At 40.7% G+C, this 25,848-nt stretch overlaps 1 protein-coding gene across 4 annotated transcripts in view; it reads right to left on the minus strand.

The window, feature by feature from the left end:
* Positions 1–25,848, minus strand: part of si:dkey-91i10.2 (uncharacterized protein LOC555224 homolog) — a 55,081-nt gene that overhangs the window by 24,554 nt on the left and 4,679 nt on the right. For 3 of the 4 annotated variants that reach the window (XM_044017774.1, XM_044017789.1, XM_044017772.1), the window contains exons 2-3: positions 14,266–14,368; positions 421–529 (exon numbers count right to left, since the gene is read on the minus strand). The gene's annotated coding sequence lies outside the window, so the exon portion shown is untranslated. The remainder of the gene's footprint in view (positions 1–420; positions 530–14,265; positions 14,369–25,848) is intronic. The other variant, XM_044017780.1, reaches the window with a different exon arrangement.

Raw genomic sequence — 25,848 nt, forward strand, 5'->3', positions numbered from 1 at the left:
GCAGTCACTTTATATTGTATATTGTTACACCAACCTTTCCACCTCCCTCAAGTGTAAAATCTATATATTTATATACATAGTTTACACTTGTGAATAAATTCTGTTTGCATTCAGGTTTTTTTATGCACAACAATGCACAAGCTGATGGAAACCCATCTATTGTAGAATAAAAAGATTTCAGAAAACTGGCTCTGTTTTCTCTGAAAGATGACAGTGTGTGAGTGTTTTTGTGTCTGTGTGTGTGCATGTGAGTCAGAATCTGTATTTTGCCATGGGCACAGCTTTCGTTTCTTTTGGATGTGCAGACTTTATCTAAAAGAGCATCGCGTTGCAGGGATCAAGTTTTGAAATGAGTGATCCTGTTGCACACAGCAGTTCCTGCAGCTGCTGGCAGTGCACTGACTGATCTTCTAAACTTACCCCATTTTAATCAAGCCTTTACTCTGCCTCTCTCCTCCCACCGGTCATTGGCTTCCACTTCTCAGTCTCCCGGCGAGCTTCCACCGAGCCAGACAGACGTGGCCTGCAGCTACAGGTACAGAGAGAGAACGAGAAGAAAAAACTTCGATCAATAAGGTGCATTTTCTGAACATAAAAACAAACAACAGCGATGGAGAACACTCCTCTGACGAGTGCTGCTGCTTTTGACTCGAGCAACAGAGACCCAAGGCTTGAATAGCAGTGTATTCTGATACTGTTAAACAAACTGTGTCCTCCTTTCACAGATTGAATTTGCTGCTGAGTCAATTACATAATTAGTGTTTCCCTGTCAGGAGAGAGTAGCAGATTACACGCAACGAGCCAAGGGTTTGTATACAGTTTATGTTTGTGTCGAATCAGTCAAGGGTTTCGTCAGTTCCTGGAAAACTGCCTTCAGATAATTATTGAACGTTGTATTTCCAAGCAAATTAACAACCCAATCACTACCAGAGAGTCCCAATAGAAGAACAGTGGAGTATGAATTATTTAAATTCTTGTCAAATAAGCATTAAAATTACAAGATTTAAAAAAATAAAACTAGTATTAAAAGTACAAATGTAAATAATACAAAATACAGTATTAATTAACACAACAACAACATTCAGTCACTATATGTACAGTTGAAGTTAAACTCAAGCATTTCAAAACATTGACAAAACTGGTCAAATGCGGTCGAATTAAACAAACACATTACACATTGTAATGATTTTAAGTTTATTCTTCATTTGACCAAGTGGGAAAAAATGGGTGAAACTGCCCTTTAAATCTTTCCAGGATATGAAGCAGGGAATAAATGGCACACATTCCACACATAACTACACAGAGCACACATGAATATATGTAGGCCAGTAGGGCAAAACCAAAACACACTCAACTCAGCGACAGCTCAGGTCAAACACTCCGAAACATCATCACCATCATCATCATCACAGCTCGTCCGCACCCACATCTTCAGCCACACGAGGAGAAGCACATGACCTTTGATGTCAACACAATCTCCCCTCCACCTCATGGGATGTTGGGAATGGATATTGCTGTGGCTGCATTTTCCAAAGCTTTGACAAGTGGCTGTCACTGTGAAATGAAGCCCTTCACCATCCCCATCTTTCTCCCACTAGGACTGCACCAGTGACAAAAATGGAGGATCCTCCCTTAATGCTCTCAGCCTCCTGCACCTTCTCTGCAAAAGTGATCCAACTCATTTTTATTCACGTTTGTTTGTCCACAGCTCAGTGTTTGAGCTCAGCTCTGTGTTTCAGGCTTGACGGAGCAGACTCTTGCTCTCACAGGCTCCTGTGCCCGCTCAGTCACCTCACAGACAATCCCACTGAAACGGATGGCTTTTCAGGGAGGGATTGAGAAATTGGCTTTCGGCACTGAGTGAAGTGAACCATTTATTCTATTTTATTTTATTCCCTTTTATCCAGTGAGCATTTAAATCACTGAGCCAACTCCCTGCCGTTCTGTTTCATTTCATCCATCGTCTCCTCTTGGGCGCTTTTGGAAGTTGAAGTGATTCTGTGTGTGTCTATTAGACCTTTTACAGAGGAAAAAGAGGAGAGTATAATGTGTTCCGTGGAACCTACAGTGGCGCTTACAGGCACTAAGTCTCATGCCTCCATCTGGTCTAGCTGTGGACCTAAAAATGGAACATCCACCCTCTGTGTTTGGGAGGTCCCAACTCTCCTCCTGTGGGCAGGAGAGCACTAAAGGGCATGTGGCCCAGGAGGGGGAGGCAACACCTTCCATCTCCTCACTGGAGGGATGTGGATAAGATCACTGAGGCTCTATTGCACCTGCCAACCATTGGGGTACAGCTCTGGTACCTCCCGCACATCATCACCAGAAGATGATATTACCCAAAGGTGTTTTTGTGCACATCAATTACAGTGCCTTTAAGATTTACCGTTGAGATCCTTTACCCTAACCTTAACCATCACAACTAAATGTCTAACCCAAACCCTTACCTAAACCAAATTCTAACCCTAACCCTAAAACCAACTCTTAACCCTCGAAAAGCCTTTTCAAGGGACATACTCACAGTGTCAACATGCCAAGTCAAATAAATCAAATGAAAATAAGTTTCTGTTTCCATATGTTTCAAAAAGTTAACTTGTACTAACAATTTGATCTGTATTATTTTCGTTTTTATTTGTCTCTGTTTGCCACTTAACGTGTGGCAGAAAACGACAAGACTGCTTTGCACACACTGTGTGCTGACATGTGTGACACTGAGATATTTCACTTTGCACAGCAGTGACTCTGAAGTCTCTGGTCGCCAGTGAACATTAAATGACAGCCGACTGCTTTTTCTTTTATGAGCTTCTCAAACCACTGCAACAGCCTGCAACAACAGGGACTTATACTGTGGCCAAGAGAGCAGAGCCAGAGCGTGTTACTGTGAGAGATCAGAAGTGCTCCAAGCTTTATATTAGTCTCTCTCTCTCTCTTTCTCTTAGGCCATCAGGCGGAAAGGAGGCCATGTAATTTCAGACTTCTCCCATCTTACACCCAGAGGACCCTCCCACCTGTGATTGACTATTGCAATTATTTAATATTGTGCCGTCTTCTGAAGTCTATTGGATTCATTTTCTTTGTGGTCTGTCCTCTTCCAGACCTCCACAGTGGTCAGTGGTTTCTTTCTGTTTGGCAGAGTCTTGTGCTGCTAAATTCTGGCAAAACCTGCGCCATCGTGTTTCCATTTCCCTATGATGGACCTGTAACTGTGAACCACGTCATTTTGACCGCTTGCCTCTCTACTATTAGCTTCTGTTACAATATCCACTATTTTCTACATTTTACATTCCTGTGATTTTCCACTGAATTTGATGTTTTGCTTGTAATCTTCTGAACTTGTTTCTGTACATGTGACACCAACTACACATCTCTCCTGAAGTATTTTTGCAAGGGTTTTTTTCTCATTCTATGTCAGAGTCTAAGGATAGAGGGTGTCACCTGCTGTACAGACTGTAAAGCTCTTTGAGGTGAACTGTGTTTGTAAATAAATAAAATAGAATTGACTTTCAAAATGTAAAGTGCGGCCTTCCCCATCACTGCCTGTGTTGAAATATCACATGATTGAGTTTGCATAACATTTTGCTACAGTAATACCATAACAAATGTCTCTTTACTTCTCACTGGTTTAACAGACAAATATGTAATAAACATATGAACCAGCTGGACTGGTGGAATAGTTATGTTGCTCCTGCAGAGTCTATCAGCAGTGATGGGAATACAACAGCATTATTTCTACTTTCCAGTAACGGGGTAATCTAACGTCTTACTAAGAGACACATGCAGCGATGGTGAGCCCAGTGAATTATAAGGTAGAGTTTTCAAAGTGGAAGCACAGACATTACTTTTCTCTTATTGTGATAAAAATAAACAAATGTATATATGTATATCAAAAGTTCTAAAACATCCGTTGTGCTTCATTGTTCGACTATTTTAACAATAGGAATGATAATATCAACAATATTTGATAGGTGTCCCACAGCAACATTAAAATAGTGCAGATTAGTGTACAATGATTCCTATTAATAATTTATCATATTAAGTGTCCATTTTAATCATTAAATATATTTAATAATCCGTTTTAATATAAATAATTGAACATACAGTTGAATTTAAAATTCATTGACATATTTGAACATAAAAACACACACAATAGTTACTTTCCCTGGTAACTACTTATTTTACAATGCAGTAACTCAGTTACTAACTAAAGGGTAAAACAAATTACCCTTTTAAAGTAACATGCATTAAATATAGTACTATATATATATAGTACTAATGTGACGTAACACTATAATTAAGTGAACATTAACATTTCACCAAACATAATGATGATGGCTTCCGTTCATTTTACGTGCACACTAACATTTGCAATTTATGTGGAACTGGGGGACACACATTTGTACAAATGGTGGTAAAATAAAATAACAAAGCTTCCAGATTCAGCAGATGGTTACCACATTTTTTTTTCCTTCAATGTTTTTCCCAACGCATTACCATATCCATGCACACAAACACACACAAACCCTCCTGTACTCTTCACAACATTTCCCAACAGCCCCTGAAATATGGGTTAATGAGGCCCCACCCGGGGGGGCGACTATCAACAACACCTTCTACCAGTCTCATCAGAGGGAGGGCAGACGAGAGAGTGGGTATGTGTGGGCCTGCGAGACACGGAGCAGGGGCAACATCAAAGGTGCGAGTGCACTTCATTAGTTGGAATGGCTGTGGTTTGTGTATGAATTACAAGTCTGCAGGGAGATTAATGGAGTTGTACAGTAGACACGGCTTCCGACGGCAGCTGAGAGCTCCACTCTGCAGGGATCTGAAACTGAGTTAAAAATAAATCTGACTTTTTGTTGAAGCTGTCATTCAAAAAAAAAAAAGATCTTGCTGGATCATAATTAAGTTTCAGAACGTTAGCTTTCATTTATTTATTACGCAGAGAGATGGCCCGTCTGAACTATTCAAATAGGAATCTCTTGCACTGGTATTAAAATTTTAAAATTGATCTCGTCATCTGGTCAAAACTCAGCTAGCACGGTGGTGCAGTGGTTAGCAGTGCCCCCTCACATTAACATGGTTTGATTTTATTGGAATTCTGCATTGATGGATCAGTCATTCCTAGAGACTAACCACTACACCAACCATGTGCCCTATTGCCAAGAGCATAACACAGTAATATGGTAACACACTGCACACATGCATGTCAGAAGCACTGGGTGACCAAGTGTCTTGGTCAAGGACACATCAGCATCTAGACTAGCAGAGCCGGGAATCGAAACCCACAACCTTCCACTTGAAAGACGACTCGACTGCTGTTGCCCTGTAAGAAGGCTTACACGTGACTAATATATAAGTGCAGTTGTTTTTCTGCGCAATCAGTCAGTACATTTATGTGACACTAGAAAAAAATTAATTATTTTCCCCATATTTAGTCCAACTAAAATTGCACTTCTAAAATACACGTTAACATGTAACACAGAAATTCTACTAAATGGAATTCATACTAATACACTAAGATAACGCGGCTGGGAGTCAAATTACCATTGCATCTACATTCAGTCAAACTCAAACTGGCCTCACCAGTTCCTGCCCTGGACTTTGATCCTGAAATACAGTTCTATTCTATCTAAGCATCTATTGTACAGCTAGTGTACAACAAAATTCAGGGAGCTTCCCCAGAGCAGTGCATTGCAAAAGGTGGTGGATGTCAGCACAGTGGACAGTAATAGTCCAATTACACAACATAGACTTAATAGTGCATAGATATGTTCTGTGTTTTAACACCATAAATTCAAGCCAATAGTCTACTACAGCTTAAATCTTTATGGTAAACTCAAAGACTAGTGACTGGTAACTGTGTCAAGGCTCCATTATCAAGTTGTAAGCTTCATAAAAGGTCAACAGTCACCTTAGTATGTGGCAATAAAGACCACCTACAACTCAGCCTGCTCTGTTCTGTCCTCATCTGGTTCCAGGTCATTTCAATCTCATTCATATTTCGTGTGCTGGGAGGGAGAAATGTTGCATATGAATAATACAGGCAGCAGCTGACCTGGGAGCAAACACCTTTCTTCTTTTGCATGAGGTTCTCCATGAACAGATCTGCACATATTCACAGGAGGACAAAAGAGAGACTCGTCCCCTGCTCAGTTGAAAAGAGCCAGTTCATGCAAATGATGACCGCAGCCTCATATCATGTGATATGAGGCCTTGTTATAAAGATGAAGTGCTCTGGAAAGACTGACACTTTGAAACGACACAAAGAGGGTCTGATTCTCCTCTGAGAGTTATCGTGTTTGTGCTTATATTATTGCAGTGCAATGCAAAGAGCCTGTGTCCATCACCACCTCCAAAAGCCTATTATTTATTCTTTGATCACATGTGTCGTGTTTCTTTTTGACAACCACACAAACAAATGTAGAGGCAGAGTGAATTATGTGCAATAATTGATTGTTGTCTGACAGAAGGTGAGCAACTCATTTATTTAATCATTTCTGTTAGACAAAAATACTCGGCTCCCATTGTTGCTTTACAACAAGAAGGTCACCGGTTCAGATCCTGTTTGGACCCCCCTGTGTGGGTTCTCTCCAGGAATTCTGGCCTCCTACCACAGTCCAGAAACATACAGATTGGGGATTAGGTTGTGGGTGTGAGAGTGAATGGTTGTTTGTCTCTGTATGTTGGATCGATGGACTGGCGACCTGTCCAGTGTGTAACCTGCCTTGCACCCTATGTCAGCTGGGATTGGCTCCAGCCCACCACAACCCTCATGTGGAGGATAATGCAGTAGAACATGGATGGACCACCAGACACCTCTTTGTGAGAATTTGCCTCCAACAAAATAAAGTAAACTGGAAATCTTCTGTTTTTGTTTTCTTGCTGCCATTCAAACAAAACATGCAACACCAGCATATGGGTACTTATCTTACACACATTACATGATTTGTTGATTTTTGACTCAACTAATTTCCGAGGAAACATCATTGATCTGTTTTAATGAAAATGTTCATTAGTGGCATACTTTTGGAAACAAAAGCCCTCGTCAATATTAGATGAAACTGACGTCTGCATACCAGTGGCTTATATTTATTTGATGAAGCAACAAGGCGTGTAATTACCTAGTGATCACAAAGGAAAACAGGCCTTGATATAAATAGAAATCATGTTAATAAATGTGTGTGTATTTGTTACCTTGTTAGGACCCTTTCTGGCATAGCAACTGACCTGTCAGCACCAAAACCTGGTCCTAAAGTTTATGGCAAATATTTGAATAGTGATTAGGTTGAGGGTAGAGATAGGCATTATCTGGTTGTGATTAAGGTTAGGGACAGAGCATTGTTTAGGCTGTCCAAATGAATGTAATTCAATGCAGTGTCCTAAGACAAATAGCCACACAAACCTGTGTGTGTGAGTGAGTGAGTGAGTGAGTGTGTGTATGTTTTTTTCATCCAATCAGCAGAAGGACTTTCTGTCACACCACAGCCAGCCTTTCCCATCGACTGATGGAAGGTTATGGATCTCTCTCAGCCTGGTGGCAGCCTCTATAACAAGCTGCTACAACAGAGCGAGTTTTCAGAGCAATACATAAAGGTTACACAGACACAGAAGACGATTTGAATTGCAGCAAATCCCTTGAGACAGTTTAAAGCTCTGATCTTCACACAAGGTGTTTGATGAAGTGAACAAGTTGACAAAGCTCTTTCAGGCATCTTTCCCTCCAAGGATTAGCGATGAAGCGCTCCCATCATCACTGTTAATCTGGGACCGGAGATGAACGACCGAATGATATAGTCTCATTCCACAAAACAGAGAGAGACGAGAGAAATACAAATACAGACAGACTGAATGTCTGAATGAGTGACATAATGAGAAATCAATACTGTACATGTAGCTTTGCTCAATGCTCAGAAGAAAGCACAGCTGGAAAGAACGCATCAGGGACACTGACTTTGAAATGACTCTCACAGTGGGTTACATTGAAAGAGACAAACTAAAAATTGTGTCACTGTTATTAAATCTTTCCACTTTTACATACATTTCAGCATTTTGCTTAATTTTGGTGATTTTTATTCATGCCGCTTGATGTTTAAGTCTTAAGTCATGATTAGTTGGAAAGATGTTCGTCCTCAAAAACACATTCAACAGTAGGTTGATAGTACGTCATAAATCTTAATGGCTGCAGTCAACTTGCAGCCATTAGTGCAGAGCTTGGTCGTCGCAGCTGACGTAGATTTCCTCTTTTTATTTACACGCGCTCACGTATTATTTTGTACTGACAGTTGTATGTCCATCCAGGCCATTGAAGTGCTCCAGCTATAACAACCATTATCTGTGTTAACTGAAAGAAGCTTTTGCTCTGAATGTATTCATATCTAAACAATTCATACTCTACAAGTCCATTTTAGTGTCTTTTTAATGCTTATTTGTTGAAATCAATACAAGAAACTGCCAGGGGGATAACAGAATTTGTCATCAAACCCAATTCATGTACAGTAGGGTGAAAATGCTCTGTAATTATACTGCACAGTAACAGTATTGTGATGTGATGATGTGGCAGCGATGTTTTCTTTTGGCTTTGTGTATAAAGCCGGTGACACTTCCTGCCCTTCTGTTTCCTATGAATACAGTACAAAGCAGGAAAACACATCAGCCACAGCAGACCAAACAGTTGAGCCTTTTTTCGGTCTGTTTTGGCTGCCGGTTTTCAACTCTAATGACTTCCCAAGGTCACAAAGCGCAGTGTTCATGTGGAAGCCACAGTGTAAAAATCCATGAAGACCAACAACAACTGGGCAAATCATAAAGATGTAATATGACACTAGTTAGGTTCAGCATGTCTGACACTAACACACATGCACACGCACACACACACTCCAGGTTATTTTCCTGTCTCTGTAGACAATTCCGCAGGGGATCATAATGACATCAGCAACACCTACATCAACAAAACATCAACAGTCTGCTAATATCCATACGCACACACACACACACACACACACACAGACACAAGTTTGCACAGGTTTTCTTCTTTTAAACAAAGCCAAAGCACTGCCCCTAACATTAACCACAAACCCTAACCACAATTAAAATTTTAGCCCTTAACTTAATCAGTTAGCTTAATCTCCTTAGCTTCTGCCTCATTAGGACCAGGTTTTGGTCTCCATGAGGACTACTGGTCCTAACAAGGTCAGTGTTTATGCCAGAAAAGGTCCTAAGAAGGCAACAAATCTAAGTACACACACAAACACGCACACACACACACACATACATACATGCCTGACCTCATTCCTACATTCTGTCTCCTGGGAGAAATAAGAAAAAAGGTGAAATGATGAAGGCGAGCAGCTCGTGCAGAGATGAATTGGGCCGAGCAATGGGAGAAAGGTAGTGCAAGAAGAAAAGAAGATAAAGGCCTGAAAGAGAAGAAGAGGAGAGTTTTTAGGGGACTGGAGGAGTTGGGGATACACAGAGAAAGAGATAGACAGGGTAGATAGACGTATCAGCGTCATCCCAGGAGTGGTGTTAATAAACAAAAGGAGGCTAATAAGGCAAGAGAGGATTCTGCCGGGCAGCAGATGGCTATGTGAGTCACTCTCATAACCAGGGATGAGGGGAGATAGGTAAGATAAGAGACGGTGAGGGTGGAGGGAGAAAGTAGAAATGGAGATTGATGATGGAGGCAGAGGGGAAGAGAAAGAGAAAAATAATGCATGTATGCAATCAAAGCACCACATCCTCTATTTAACCAGACCGCCACTAAAGAAATTAATAAACAGAGTCTGCTGTTTTGTAGAGCTGCTGGATCCTGGGCAGCTGCTGAGGATATAACCTCCCTGTCATTAATAAAAATGACAAGAAGATGATGTTTCAAAAGAGGCAGTCCTCACAACAACATGTGTAATAGTGGCTATTACAGTTGCTTTCTCCTGAAGGGAACGCTAACTTTTGTCATTTACCGTCGCTTTATGCAAGATGCATCATCTTATTCAGATTTAACAAGTTTAACAAGTTCCGATGTGCATATGTAAGCGACCTCTTAACAGATCAGGATACATTTTGTAAGATGGTGATAGTTATAAGTAGGTAAATGTCTATACAGGCCAGTGGCGATTGCTCTAACAAGGGAAGCTCAAAATGTTGTCAAAAAATGTACATCAAATACTTAGTTTGTTTTTTTTTTCTGGGAGAAAAAATGTTCACTATTAAGTTTATTTTTAAACTAATCGCTTTCAAATTCAGCTCATCTCCTTATCTGCTGGATCAGTGCTGGCCCTTGACCTTACTGAGTGTGTCAATGTTTTCCAAAAGATTTTCTCATCAGCTCATTGTCGGCTTTAACAAGGATGCACGAGAGATACATCATGAGCTGGTTATCGAGTGACTGGCTGCTGCCAACGACTCCAAGGATCTATATCTGCTGTAGGCATTCTGGATGTCATCGTATGACTCACTCTTACTTTGAAGAGAGCGGGAGACAAAAGAGGGGGGACTAAAAGAAAAGAGATGCCGGTTTTCTTTCTCCTCCAGTAGCCAAGGACGAGTTTGTAATTGGATTAAACTACATGGAGAAAGAGGAGGACTTTTCAGATGACAGCAAAGACAGAGACCCATCAAGGGAAAAGGGGGACAGGAGAGGAAAGGATGAGTGCTGAGGAGGGATATAGCTGTAAGGATGAGATGACTTTCAGCTCAGAGGATGACAGAGAGGAAGGAGAAAGGAGAGGGAAATGGTGGGAGATGGGATTGGCAATGAAGAGGCATGATGATTGACTGCAACTACAGTTTACAGGAAGTAGACTGAATAAACTGTGTATGTTTGTGTGTGAAAATGTAGTACACTGTGGTTTTTCAGTAGATCCAAAATCAAAGTACTTTTTGGGTACCAATACAGGATACAAATTACTGGTACTGAATCCAGTAAAATGTGAACAGTACCTAACCCTAGTGGAGGCTCAGTTACCATATACAAATATTGTAGCAGGAAAAATGAATTTTCTTTCAACATCTTTTTGTAACTGCATTCTTTCTTTCTCTTTTCATAATAACAGATTAATATTATTCATAATAATAAAAATCTAATAATAAAAATGTTATTTATGTAGTTGTCAAAGTGCTTTCACAGACAAGGTCAATGATGGACGAGAAACAAACAACAGTAACAGTAACAAGGTAAAAAACTGTCAAACATGAATTCATTAAAATAAATAAGTAAATCATGCCAATCTATAAAAGTGGATTTAAAAGCAGCTTTTGTGAACCTTATCTCCTAAGGCGGATTGTTCCAAAGTCCAGGGATGGATCCTCTGGATTTGAGCCTCAAATTTGGAACAACATTCTGGGCAACATTTCTGAAAAGCAAAACCAGGACTGGACAATTTTCTTTATTTGAGGGTCAAAGGTCAAATCTGTATCAGAGTATACACTGAGGTTTCAGGCTGAGGGTCTGACACAAACGGACAGAAAACCAAGTTTATTTATTATCATCAGTTTGGGGCATTAAACAAAATGAGGCCTGCAACTAACAAGTATTCTGTTGATTATTCTCTCAATCAAACGATTAATGGTCGATAAACTGTTGAAAAATGTTGATCAGTGTTTTTCAAACTGGGAAATGATTTGACTTTCTCCAGTATCTTGTTTTTAAACTAAACTGATTCAGTTTTAATGATTTCTTTGTTATATGGAGCAAAGAAACCAGAAAATATTCACATTTAAGACGTAGAAACCGATGATTTGTTATCAAAATAGTTAATCAATTAGTAATCTTCAATTGACTGCTAGTCAATCAATAATGAATTAATCAAATAATTGTAAAATGATTTCTGACGTGGAGTTGTTTAGTTTAGCAGGTAATATCACTGAGATATTCAGATACAGATACTCAGATGTCTTTGCCCACATGTGACATGACATTGTGTCGCATGATGATTTGGCCGAGAGGAAGCATATAAATAGAGAATAAAAGTGGGAGTAAAGTTAAATCGTCAACTGAAAACTGCTAAGGAACCAGAAGTAAGGAAAGATCAAATCCATCCGTAATGAACACAAAAGACTGAAGATAGAAGCTTTTACCTGTGACAACTTTACAACCACAAGTTGTTTCTTTTAAATTCTCCAAAATCAAACTGCCTCAGAGGAGGAAGGAGACGAAGACAGATGTGATGATGTGGAAGAAAACAAAGAAAAATGAAGGGAAGGATCTGCTCACAATGCTGAAGTGTCACACTGTCAAACACTCCAAGCTATGAAATTCCCACACTGGGTCCCACTTTATATTCTGCCCGACACAAAACAGACACTCAAACATCAGCTGACACTGTTTCGAGATTAAGGGGAAAAACTGCAATATTGCAATGCAAAAATTGACAGCCGCTTTAATTAAACTCATCGGGGAAGATCAACTGTATCTTTTTTTTTTATCATTGGCAGATGGAAATTACTAATTGCTATCCCCAGGAAGTCTTGTGGTCATCCTAACTGGTGGCTACAGAGATGATTAGCCTTGTGTGAACTTCCTAAGCCCCGAGTCCACACCAGCCTGCATCAATATCACTATGCAAACCTGCCTACGTCAACTCAATTTATTTTCCAATTTCCCGCAGGGCGTAAGAATGACTCTGACTTTCTCTTTTGCCTCTATCTGCCAGACATCTCTGTACATCTCTCTATTTTCTGTCCCTGTTTTACAGAGTTCCTTCCTCTCCCCTTTGATTTGTCCATTTTCCCCTGAGCTGAAATTCCAGCGCTAACACAATATTGTGTTGTCATGTCCTCCATCTCCTCCTCCTCCTCCTCCTCCATGTGCTGACATGTGTCCTCCATGTGTCGCAACAGGCAGACAGGAGCCATCCAATAATCATTTATGTTACTGTTGGATCAATTAGTGAAATTATCAAGAGGTGAAAATTACCAATTTAAATTGAAATGATTAAGAGTTCAAAGGTCCATCAATCAATATATTTAGATTAACAATTAATCAGGTGACTTAAGTGTAAAAGAGGTTTCTCCTAACGCCCACGCAGATAGAACAAACTTGCCAGTGTTTTTGTAGTATTATTTTTATTGTTATTATTAGACGGCTATTTGAAGCCAGAAGAGTAAATAAACATTGTTTACTTGCTGATCAACAGAGAGCTTTAACAGAAAACTGGTGTCAAACTAAATCACCTAACAACAGAATCAATTTTCAACCTGTGCTCCATGGGCCAGGAATTCAATTTTGGTGTGGCTAAATATAAATTTCAATCTATGATTTCAAGCAAATATTGATTAATAAATGAAGTATTGACAAAACAACAGCACAAATATCCCCATGTCAACCACATCATCCATCCCTGATTCTACCTCTAATTTACATACAAGACCACAGATCAGCCCACACCATTCATGCGCTCTGTGAACATAACACACACACAAGCTGCAGAGGAATAAACACAAATGTATCAGCCACAACAATTACTCTTGTGGGAGACACTTGTGTGTGTGTGTGCGAGACAGACAATGAGAGATAGAGAGTCTATTTGTGCCCCTGGACACACACTCGCACACATACAGAGACACGAGATCGTAGAGGGTCGGCTAAGCGTGAGGACGAGCTCCTCACATTCCCTCCACCTTCAGATCATGTAACATCGTCAGGAGTAAGAGAGAATGTAGACAAGGCTGGATCTTCCCTTTTCTTTTAACGGTGACTGATTATTGTTTGGTTCACAACTGTGGCTGAAGATAGTTTTCAAAGAGCAGGCTTTGAAACTCTTTATATGGTGAGCTGGGCAGACGGGAGGGGGCTGTAAAACTGAGCTGCAGTGTCAAAAGAGCATAAAAGAGCTATCTGTGTCCATGCAAAGCATCACATTACACCTGCTGTCATCCCACTGACTGTCCTTCACACAAGGCTACATGAATTATTGAGTCACCCTGCTTTGTCAACTACTACACCTCCAGTTGAGCGGAATAAATATTAAATCTGCTTTTGCCATTCATAAAATAAAACCCCATCTTTCTCAAGCTGGAACTGGGAGTCAAACCAGTATAACAACGGTGATGCTTTAAAACAGCATTATACAGAAGGGCGCACACGCCGTCCTGTCAGTCACAAAGCAGAGCACATGCTTGCTCTTCATCTCTATCTTTCACAAGCAACAACTGTATCCACACTGCAGTCCTTTCCATCAGAGAGGTGAAGCCACAGATGCCATAAACTCCCCAGCACTGGTAAATAAAAGGACAGGAAATTCAACATTTGCTGGTTTGTGTACTCACCTTTGTTGTGGACGAGTGTGTGTGTTTGTTGGTCAGTGGGTTATGAGCTCTGCAGCACAGCAGGCAGCCTCTCCTCTCCGTCTCGCTCCCACCGTGAGCTGGACTAGAGTGTGTGAGGGAGAGAGAGAGGGAGAGGGAGAGTGTGAGTGTGTGTGTGAGTGAGTGTGAGCCCTCTCACTGGCTATTGTTACATGGAAGGCAGCCAAACTGAGCATGCTCCAGCATGAACAGCCCTTGTGGTTGGCATGGAAACCGGGAAGCGGCTGTTATGTTTGAGCTGTGAGGTGCTTTCTGTTGTAGCCACACACACACACACAGCCAAGTGGAGGCAGGTGCTGTGTCATTTGGGGCAACCTATGGCCAAGAGGAAGGGAGTTGGGCATGTAACTGGAAGGTTGCTGGTTCAAAATCCAGGAAGGGCTGGGGAATCCCCGAGCAAGGCACACAATCCCGCAGATATGTGTTGCCCACTGCTCCTGCGCCTGGCTTGTGTGTGTGTTCATTACTAATGTGTAATAAAGGCGGGTTAAACGCAGAGGACAAATTTACTATCATTAACTGGTCTGTGCGGAATTTTTTTATCATCCGGGCCACGTTTGGAGAGCTGGTCAATCTTCGATTTTCACTTCATTCTCGTCAGAGAGAGTGACATGACAGCTGCACATTGGCCAAGGACCTGGATTAAAAACATGACTCCAGAGACTGAGTGTCCATGGATAACACTAAAGCCACCACAGTCCAGAGTTCAATGCGCACGCACACACACACATACCAAACTCCTGACTTTAAACCTGGAAAAACCCGAACAACTGGAGCGGTCCTGCCATAATCTCATTATGCATCATCTCTCCATAACAAAACCTGTCTCAGTGAAAGACATGTCCACAATATAACATATGATACCCCAATAAAATGACTTGAAATGATGTCTTATCTATAATGAAAGTTTGGATGTCTGAGTGAACAGTGAAAACAAATGTTCAAATACATTTTTGACTGAATGATTCAGTTTGATGTTGAGGAAAGTGGCAAGCATACAGTACAGATCAGGAAAAACTTCCTTGACAAGATATCGCAAGTTATCTTTTTCAAGAATTTCGGAGCTTTTGTTGCCACATCCACTGTAAACAGATGACAGGAAATGAAAGGCAGGAGTAACATGGTGCGGATATTTCAGAAAGGCATGTCCTGAAGACATCAGCTTTGGATCTACATGTGTGAATGAAGTCATATCTAGGCCGGGATAAGGGGAGACCACAGCTAGTTTCCTGTCTCCCAACACCATTTTGGTTTCTTTTAACTTCCATTCAGTCAGAGGATGGAGGCGGTTAACCCAAACAAAGTATTTAATTAAAGCCTAAATGATCGTTTCCTGTCCTAACCCAGTTGGTCTTGTTTCTAAACCTTAATCATTTTACTGTTTCTTTGAAAAAGGCATTTTTTGAAAAAAAAAAAAAAAAACTTTTCAAAACCATTCTATCATGAAATATTATAAATTATTACAAAATGACTGCTTTATATGCATTATTATATGCATTAAGGATATGCAGGCTTTTGACTGTGAAGGGCAGCACAATGCATCAAGACCAAATTAACATGATTGCTACCTATTATGAACCATGAAAATAGCTTCTCATACCACCAAAGTGATTTTAATGCAAATAAAATCCCATTTTCCTCTTTAATATGCACATTTATTACATAACACAATATTTAAACTCCAATATGATTATGTGCTGTATCATTTTAACAGACGACGGCATCAAACACCATTGTATTCCGTGGCTCACAAAATGAAGCTGTTTCGTAATCCACATGTGGGACATGTCTGTCTCCGGCTTTGGTGTGTTGTTGTATGTATTTGCCGTCGGCGCACCACATGAGAGACTCAAGGGACATCCCATAACCCCAACTTCCTGTGGCAATGCCAGTCATGGAAGGCGCCACGCAGGCTTTAGCCAGAAGTTCCATGGTGTGTGTTTGTGTGTATGAAACAGAGCTCGAACCAAGGGCTACAAATGTCTCGTTGCCAGAATTAGACATACAACATCTATAAACACCAATTTCTTCAAAGCTCATTATAGTCCAACTGTAGTGTTGACTAAAGCTGCACAACATAGCGAAAACGGATCATCATCGCATAATATTGTGCAAAGGTTTCCACCAGCTTTGTTGTTTTTATGTCTGTGTTCTGTGATCTTTGGCATTTTGTCTGGAATGATGTGACTAAAAGCTGGTCTTATATTTTAGAAGTATAACGCTAAAGCATGTCTTTCATAAACCTGGTGTGATAGACCTTTTTCCAAAGCAGATTGGAATTAAATACTACAACAACATTGTGTAAGTGTGAGTCTAGGTCATACTAAATATTTGTGTTGTTTTAATTGTTGTTCCAATAAAGTGAAATCATTATACTGTATGGTCATTATAGCATTGCTAAAAACAACAAATAAAATAATCGAGGTCTAAGACATTGGGTCGGTATTTTACATATCGCAAAGACTGCAATTCGTGCTTTTTTGTTTCATAATTAACTTTTAAATTGTTAGCATTTTCTGCCAATACGGCCATCTTCTATCACACTTTAGTTAAATCTGACCAGCATAGAATGGAAATGACTAGACAAGATTATTTTTATTCAAATTTTTTACTTATTTTCTGATTTTTATTCATTTACGCCATCAATCCAGGCAGTATGAGGTGTTAGAAATAATTGTATGAGGAGAACACTTCCTCTTTTTTTCTTTTTCTTCTCTCAATAAAACCATGTTCATCGAATAGAAATAATGCATCTCACTGTCTGGATCTATGTTAGCGGTCAACCAAAGGTGAAAGACACTATTGTATACTTAAGTATGAAGTTATTGTCATATTGTCATTGCAATCTCTAACAATGCTATCACATATTCTCCCAATACTGTGCTACACCAGTATTATTATATAGTAGTATAGCTTCTGACAGAAGAACGTCGCACATTGTTGAAACCATTAGCATCTGTCCGTGCGGCTTGCCCTGTAGGGGGTGCGTTCACTAAGCGCCCAGGATTCTGGATCACAAGACTTCTAGCCATCAACAGAAGTGTTTCTTCAATATCTAGCAGCTCCATCACAAAAAAATCAATATAGCAACCACAGGAGGGCATTAATTATTTCATCCATTCAAGAGGGAGGTGTAGGTTTGTGAGATTAATGCCAAACTGACCATGTTAGAAATCCACTTTCATTTCCAATGTGACCATTTGAATTTTACAGTGATTGCACGTGATGGCAACAGAACTGCAGGTGCTGCTCACATTCTAAAGAGGCAGGTGCTGTGTTTGCTGCAAGGAGCGAGGACAACATCAGAAAAAACACGGCAGACCCTTCGCATTAAAAATCCAATCACAGTATTTTGTGCAGTGAATCGTTGAACAGTTCTGCAAAACAGATAAATCATTTTGCAGGAGGAGGGACTCACACGTGTTTACATGAATGTGAGCAAGACAACTGAAAATGCTCAAATGTTTTTATTGTTTCCTGACACTGAATAGACCAAACCATTACTCCAATAATGTCTGTTATTATTAATTATTAGAATAATACAAATACAGTGGGGAGGTCAGCTTTGATTTTTCTTGTATGATTTTGTATCAATCTTGCATGACATTCGTGTTCATGATGATTAGATCTTGTATGATAACACTAACTGCAAAAATGCAATTTCCTAAACTAACTTTTTCATTCTGCTTTGGGTACGCAGAGTATCTTGAGCTTATTTGCTGAGGACAGCATTGTGAACATTAACCTAGTGCATAATGAAAACAAGCAGTTTTACATCCACATCCACCAAAGCCATCATCATCTTCTACTACTTTGTCCTCCGCATGAGGGTCACGGAGGGCGCAGGAGCTGACATAGGGCGAAAGGCCGGGTCCACTCTGGACAGTTGGCCAGTCCATCACAGTGTTACATAGAGACAAACAACCATTCACTCAATTTAGAGTGTCCAACTTGTCTAATCCATTTAAATCGGCATGTTTTTAGACTGTGGGAGGAAACTGGAGAGCCTGGGAGAAAACCCAAACACACACACGGGGAGAACATGCAACTCTATGCAGAAAAGCCCTAGTTCCGGCCGGGTCACGAATCCAGGTCTTCTTGCTGCAAAGGCAAGAGTCAACTGAGAGTCAATTGATCCCTTTTTTTAATGTCAGGGAAAATAACATGAATTAGTGGAGATTAGGGCATTAACAGTTAAGCCAATTAGTCAAAGTGACGATGTCGGTGGCACAAGTCGACAAGTCGTGTTAGGAGTCGACAAGTCACATGTTTTTTTCCCCCTCTCTCTGTATATGTGCGCTTGTGTACACAATGCAATCTCTCAGATTTAATTGAGAGTTGGGTTCCGGGTCGGGCCGCGGTCACCGCACTGGGGGCTGGTCCAGTGGGTGTGTGTACCCGGCGACTTTTTTAAAAGTCAACAAGAACAAATGACCTTTGCTGCAGAGAGTATAATATACCTTACGTCAAGTAAGCGAGTGTGTTGGTGTCTTAATGTTCAGGTTGGCCCCGTCCTGTTATCAGACCCATGTATGTGGTACTGACACCAGTCGTCAAGAAGAGATGTTTCCACTGAGCGGCCCCACTCCATCCGGCGACACACGGTTAGATAATTTATGAGTTCTTCACCTCTGGTTCAATAATTCACAAAGCCCTTACTCTGCCACTGGTGAGTCACGGACAAGCTTTTTACTGAGAGAGGAAGCAGAGGGACCACGGTACAAGAAAGAGAGACATTTGTGTGCAAACTCAATAACAACTTGCCACTCTATTACTTTTTTAGGCTTGCTAAATTTAGCACAGTCTCCATGACTCAGGGGAGGAGGACGAGGGAGGGTGAGGCAGCTTTTAGTGATGAGGTAGTAACTGAGGGGGCCTGAAAGCATGAAGCAGCCTATTAAAGCAGAGGGATTTCCTGAACCAGTAAACACAGGAGGAAGTAGACGCAGGAGACAGGCTTCACTCAAGTCATTTGTCCACATTAAAATACCTGTCATTTACATGTGTCTGTCCTCAGGGATCCAACCACAGCCAGATCACGTACAGCTCTTAATGGTCCTACACTGTACGTCCTGAATTCCTCCTCAGATTCAATCACAGAATCCACACATGAATGTGATCCATCTTCAGTCCACTTTTAAGAGACCGCTTCCTCAGCCGACGTCCTCGCATCCACTGCAGTTTCACCATGTTTTTACACTAATCCATCCATCTTCTATCGCGGTTTTACACTTAATAATAAACCCATACTAACACCGATCGTCACATTTTTTTTCTAAGGGTTAAACTCTTATTTCATGCTTGCAGCTGGAGCAGTGCTTTGGTTCATATCGAGCATATCTATACAGTCAGTTTTGTTTTCTCTCCCTGTATTTGAGTACAGTTTGCATGTTCTCCTCGTGAGTGCGTGGATTTCCCTGGGGTCTCCTGTTTCCTCCCACAGTCCAAAAACAAGCAATATGGGGATTAGGTAAATTGGACACTCTACATTGACCGTAGGTGTGAGTGTGAGAGTGGATGGTTGTTTGTCCCTGATGGACTAGTGATGTGTCCAGGGTGTACCCTGCCTCGTGCCCTATGTCAGCTGAGATTGGTACAGCGCTCCCCGCGACCCTCATGAGGACGATAAAGTGGTACAAGATGGATTGATGGATGGATGAACAGTGGTCCTTAAGGCTGTCCACATGATCCATGATCGGACGAATTTTAATACCAGGACGAAATGAGGCCTAATACACATGCATGAGGAGGGAGGAAAGAGTAAACAGCCAGTTTGTTCAAACATGCAAACCTCAGTGCTGCTGAACAATAAATGTTAGTGTTTTATCCTAGAGAGGGACAATGCAATGTTGTTGACCTCCTTGGCTAGATGGAAATCTATACACATGGATGGGGCAGGAGTGAGTTAATACAGGACGTTGAAAAAACAAAGCCCTTTGCCAGTGTGTTTACACGGTGCTTGATTACTTGGGAAACACAGGGGCATTGTGGGGCACAGTGCCATCCTTTGATGCCTGACAATCAATGAGAGATGGGTGGAGGTCGATGGAGGGCACAACGCACAAAGGAACACAATGACACACATACAGGGAAGTAGCCACAGGGTTGACACACTGAACTAAATTATAAATAATAAACTAGGTCTTTGTCCACTGGCATAAAAATACACTTGGCAGGATTTGGTCAGACAGAGTTGGCTCTGTGCTCTCCAGTTACTTTAACACCATCTCTAATGTAGAGGTATGAAAACACTAAAATAAAACCATAACCCTAGCACCAAACAACCAACAGTGTTCAGACCTGGTATTCACAGCTGTCCTGAGAGACCCAATCATATTAGGTCATCGTAGGTATACTGTTCACACCTGGAATTAAAATGCTTCCCTAATGTGTCCCTTGTGACCTCATGCTTCACCTGCACGATATTCCTCAAACCACCATCAAATAAGATTTTTGTGATCCGATCTGGCATGCACTTATGAGTACTTACTGTCTAAACAATGTGTAATTATTGTATTATAATGTATTTTTAGAGTGTCTAAAAGTGCAGAACCAGTACCTATTCTTAACTATATTAAGTCTTAAGGAATGACATTGTTCATGACACTTTGAAATCTAAAAAATCCATACAGATTCAGTTTACAATTAGCCAACAAACCAATCTTCACAATACTGAAGCTGAAACCACAGAACGCCAACACAGAGGCTTGCAACTATAGAGCCACCATCTGATGGTAAAACATAGCAGTGTTTTCCTAATCGTGACTGTGTGTGCTATGTTAAATATGCCTTTGATGTATGTGTGCATTAACAGCCTGAAGAAGGGGAAATGAAATGAAAAACTGGGTCACGGGTAAGCATCATCATGACCCATTGACCTCATTTATTAGTCATTTTCAATTCACACTTATCCGGTCTGGTGTGAATTAACCTGGCATTTACGTGTTGAATGTTAGAAAAACACAAACTCGATGACCTGTATTCTCAGATGTGCCCATGAATGAGCATGTCAGCCTACGGTATTTGTGCACACATGCTTCCCCCTGAGCTGTGCTTCTGCTGAGTTAAATCCCCACGTGCAGGAGGGAGCCTGTGCTCATAATCAGCAAGCCTGCAGCCGCACAGGGCCCTGAATAAACCCAGCCCTCCTGATGGGAAGCCCTGAGATCCAATTTTCCTGTCAATCCATGTGTCCCTGCAGTGTGCCATAGAGTCCCACGCAAAGCAGGAGCTCTTAGTACACCAGCCACGTGTGTGTCTCATCAACCTGCCTTGATTGGTCTCATCCACAAAATTTCTCAAAACTTGAGTGCATTTCTTAAAACAGCTTTTGGTTTAAATGCGTCTCATTATCTAATGGACACATCTCTTAAGAACATCTTACTTACGATAAATGCATTGTGGTAGACACATATTTACAAATGGTGTTTGCTTAGATTATTAAATCTCAAGAGCTGAAAAGACACCAGAAGCAATGCTGGACTGGATCACTATCAATGAAGGGAAGAGTAACAGAGTTCAGTGATGAATAGTCCTCTTATCCACAGAGAAGGCTGCTGATAAAGACTCAGTCTTGCGTGGGAGGGAGAAATAAAACACACTGGACATCAGAATTCAGTGGCGGTTATCTTCATAGTAATAGAAGGAAGCAGCTAAAAATTCAGCACTTACACATCAATGGAGGAGGCTGGCTGACATGTATGCAAAATGTTCAAACAGTGCGTGAGGCTTTTTGAATCTGAATGACACTATTTAGGCAGAACGGAGGCAACAAGCGATGGCTGTGAGCTGTTGGGAGGCAATTATGCTGCATGAGGATGAGCCTCCACGTCTGAATCAAACATTATGCAATGAGACTACTATGACCATGGGTCCATAGAAAAGTGCGGGAAGCCACACAAGGTTTGCTGCCTTTTGAATAGCAGCACATGGAAAAGCCATTAGAGGAGGCCTTGGGCTAGAAATGCACATCACCATAAAGCAGTGGCCATAAATATGAGACTCTAAATAAAAGAAGACACAATGGAAAAGCTGCTGATTATGTAAGGATTTTGAAAAAGCAATATGTCAGTTGCATAATGAATAAATATAAAGAGGAGTGTGAAACGCATCTTACTAGATTGTACTTCACATCTATAGCTAAATCCCCACACAGTAAGTTAAACATGCAGATGTGTCTGGCACAATAACACTTTTGGCATCGGATCTGGTAAATTGAATGTGCCAAAATGCTCAAATGGGGCATATTCCACCTACACATGCATGCAAAGTGCTGGGGTCAATGTACCCTATAAAAATGACCTCAGTCTGGTAACTGCAGACATCCAAAACCGCGTTACTGTACGTTCACACCTACTGGTCTCCGCTACACTCGGTTCAATTGGGGGTTGCAACATAGCCGGTCCGAGTTTGCTTTCACACTGCACTTCGTGTTAGAAGGGCTGGTGTGAATACGACTTTAGAAACACATGGCAGAGGTCCAGCAAATTTGACCAATCAGTGGAGGCCTGTGATGCTCGAAACTTCCACCGTGCAGTTCCAGAAGGCTACAAGTACAGTCATACGGCTCAGTCTTCTCCTGCATCTACGGTTATACCTCAAAAACTAATGATGCTAAGTTTAAGAAATCTATCAGGTGTGTGGGAGCAGGGAAACATTTAAAACATGCAGGAGAGGGGTCTCCGAGGGCCAGGAACCATGTATGGTACCTTGATTTTCTACATGAAAATAAAAAAAATATTGTAAACTATAACAAAAAGAAAAAAGTCTACGGTTGAAATTTTATATTTCCAAGTATTTCAATGAGTGACCTCTAGATGAGGAGACACCTGAGAACAAGACAGTCCTGTCAGCAGAAGTGTGTCCATCTGTAGTGCCATGGCCTGTTAGATGCTGCTTGCAGCTTTAAATTACCAATGAAATTGCTGAAGACAGAGCAGACACACAAAGAGAGTCTTCAGCGTCTGTAGCATCTTCAGCCTCTTGAACCGGACGGTTTCCTTTGGGACCCCGATGATCAACTCGCTAACCTCTTAACTGGAAACAATCTGGCCGACTCAGCTGCTTTTACAATGACCCCTGTGCTCTGAGCCGAATTCCTAACAGTCCAGTGGAAAGGTTGTGGATGCAAACACACAAAACACACAAGCAGATGCTGTCTTCAAGCTGTCAGAGCAGCACAGTCTCATTAACATTCTGCATCTGGCTTCACATCACACACACAAACACACACAGAGGGAGAAATGTCCTCTGAGAGAAATACACTGCATTTTGTCAGTAAAATGCTATTACCTTGACTGTACAGATGGGAAACGTGAGCCAACAATAGATCAAGTGGAACCATCATTTCTCTATACGGGTAAAACTCCGCTCAGTCACAATGTTTTTATTGTCTTTCATTTAATTGTTGAACAGACATTAAAGGTTTATGGTGCCCGGTACAGACAGATTCTGTCATTACATTTTTTTAATAAGTAATTTGTGGTATTTTTGGGAAAACCAATTAAGGACATGAAAATAATACAGATAAACTTTTTGAAATTGTATTAGCAAATTAAACACCCGACAGATCAAGGTACTTCATCGCGTCCATGTAAGGATTCAGCTCTGCTCACTGATTTACAACGTTGTGGCAAAATCATCATTCAAATACAAATATTCAAGCAAGATTCACAGCGATTCGATGAGTCGAATTGCAAATGTTTTGTAGCGGTTTTCTTTTGGAGACAAACCCTAAAGTGAATTTTGAACAAAAAACCTGAGGTGGAATGTGTTTGTTGTCAAAGCTGGACAAGTTTTTTCCTCTCCTTACTTATTTTGAATAGAGCTTTACTGAATGTCTATGTTGAGGTTGGATATATATGGAATAGAAAAAGCGTTACAGGTTGTCAGCGAGGAAAAGGAAAAGGGTTGGATGGCGTGACTTTTGCTTGAGTCCAGTCTGCTGCAGACATGTGGTTACATTATAGATGGTGATGGATGGAGGGGTCGTTCACTCTGCCATAAGCTGCCTGTCAGTAAGGTTGTGCTTTTAAGAGCTGACTGCACTGAGAAGAGGCTGATGCTGCTGCTGAGCTGACATTAAACCATCACTTACATCTTCTGTTTGTCTTGTTAGAAATGGCCTTCTATAACATGAAGAACTACAATACCAGGTGGTCCTATGCGGCTGTGCTGTATAGTTCATCATTATCAAAAACAAAATAAAAAACAGCCCTATTTGTTTTTTCTATGTGCTATGCACATGTTAAATGATCAACCAATAGTTAAAGGTCCAGTATGTACAATTTAGGAAGGTTACCAACAGAAATTGAATATAATATTTAAAATTAAATTTTCATTCATCTGAAAATGAAGAACTGTTTTGAGTGCCTTACCTCATAATGAGCCCCTTATATTAAATAACTGGTCCTCTTCCATTGAGTACCCATGGGATTCAGTTGATGCCACTCAGTCCTTTAATACTCTAGATTTTTGGTGTCATATTACAGAGTGAATGTAGAATCACAATCACTGCCAGAAATCACAATTAAATGTTTAACTCAATTGAAAAAGCTTGATCTACTTTAACAGCTAATAAAATAAAATAAAACAAAATTCTTTTTGTGGGTGAAAATGCCTTCAATCAACCTTTACACTTACAGAAGTGATTATGGATGACAATTGCACATATTCCACTACCATTATGTTAATAAAACCATACTAATAAACCAGATTGATTATGCAGGATAATCCAGATTATATTACCATGGAATAAATGCTTAATTGGTGGAGGAACACTTTGGACATATCATACTAATTTAATACTAATGAAAGCTGTACATTACTGTACATTACTATTTTATGTCCTTTGTGAAATGCTGTTTGAAATGAGTCATGTGGGGTAAATTGCCATGTCTTGTGAGTAAAATAATATGTTCCTTGTTTCTTCCCACCACTGGACATAACAATAAAAGTCAGCCAATGGGCTTGGCAACAAGGCCAGTACTGGGTGAGATAAAATCTGAACTCATCAAATGAGACTCTTAACTGTTCACTCTGTCTGTGAATCTCGGCAAGAATCTTTAAGTCTGACACTATCTGTTTCCTCCATAGCACTTGCTTCTTTTTGTCAGCTGCTGCGTGTGTGTTTATTTGAACACATCTCCAGACTGACAGAGCATGAACATGCTAAACAATTATTAGCATTTTTATCAAGGGGCATTCCTGCTCTCCAGTCAGCAACTTAAAAGCCCTGTAAAGTGATAAGAAATATCACTTCTGACTTTTTGATGTGTTAATAGCCACCTAACCAAATTTGAGTGATTATAGAAGTCGCTAAGTGTTTAAAAATTAGGTTTTAAATCATGTAAAATTCGGATTCACGCTCTGCTCTGAGACTGTGGGGGGCGTGGCCACACTCACACACACTATTCTGGTCTTCCAGTTCAAGTGGGGACCAGAGTCTACGAACGTCGCAGTTCTACAGTGTTTGTACAGAATATTAACATAAACGCTCCGATAACATGTAGAGAAGCAACATTTTCACCATTCTGGTGTCAGTTT

This window comes from Solea senegalensis, linkage group LG2, assembly GCF_019176455.1.
Source record: "Solea senegalensis isolate Sse05_10M linkage group LG2, IFAPA_SoseM_1, whole genome shotgun sequence".
NCBI classification, from domain to species: Eukaryota; Metazoa; Chordata; class Actinopteri; order Pleuronectiformes; family Soleidae; genus Solea; species Solea senegalensis.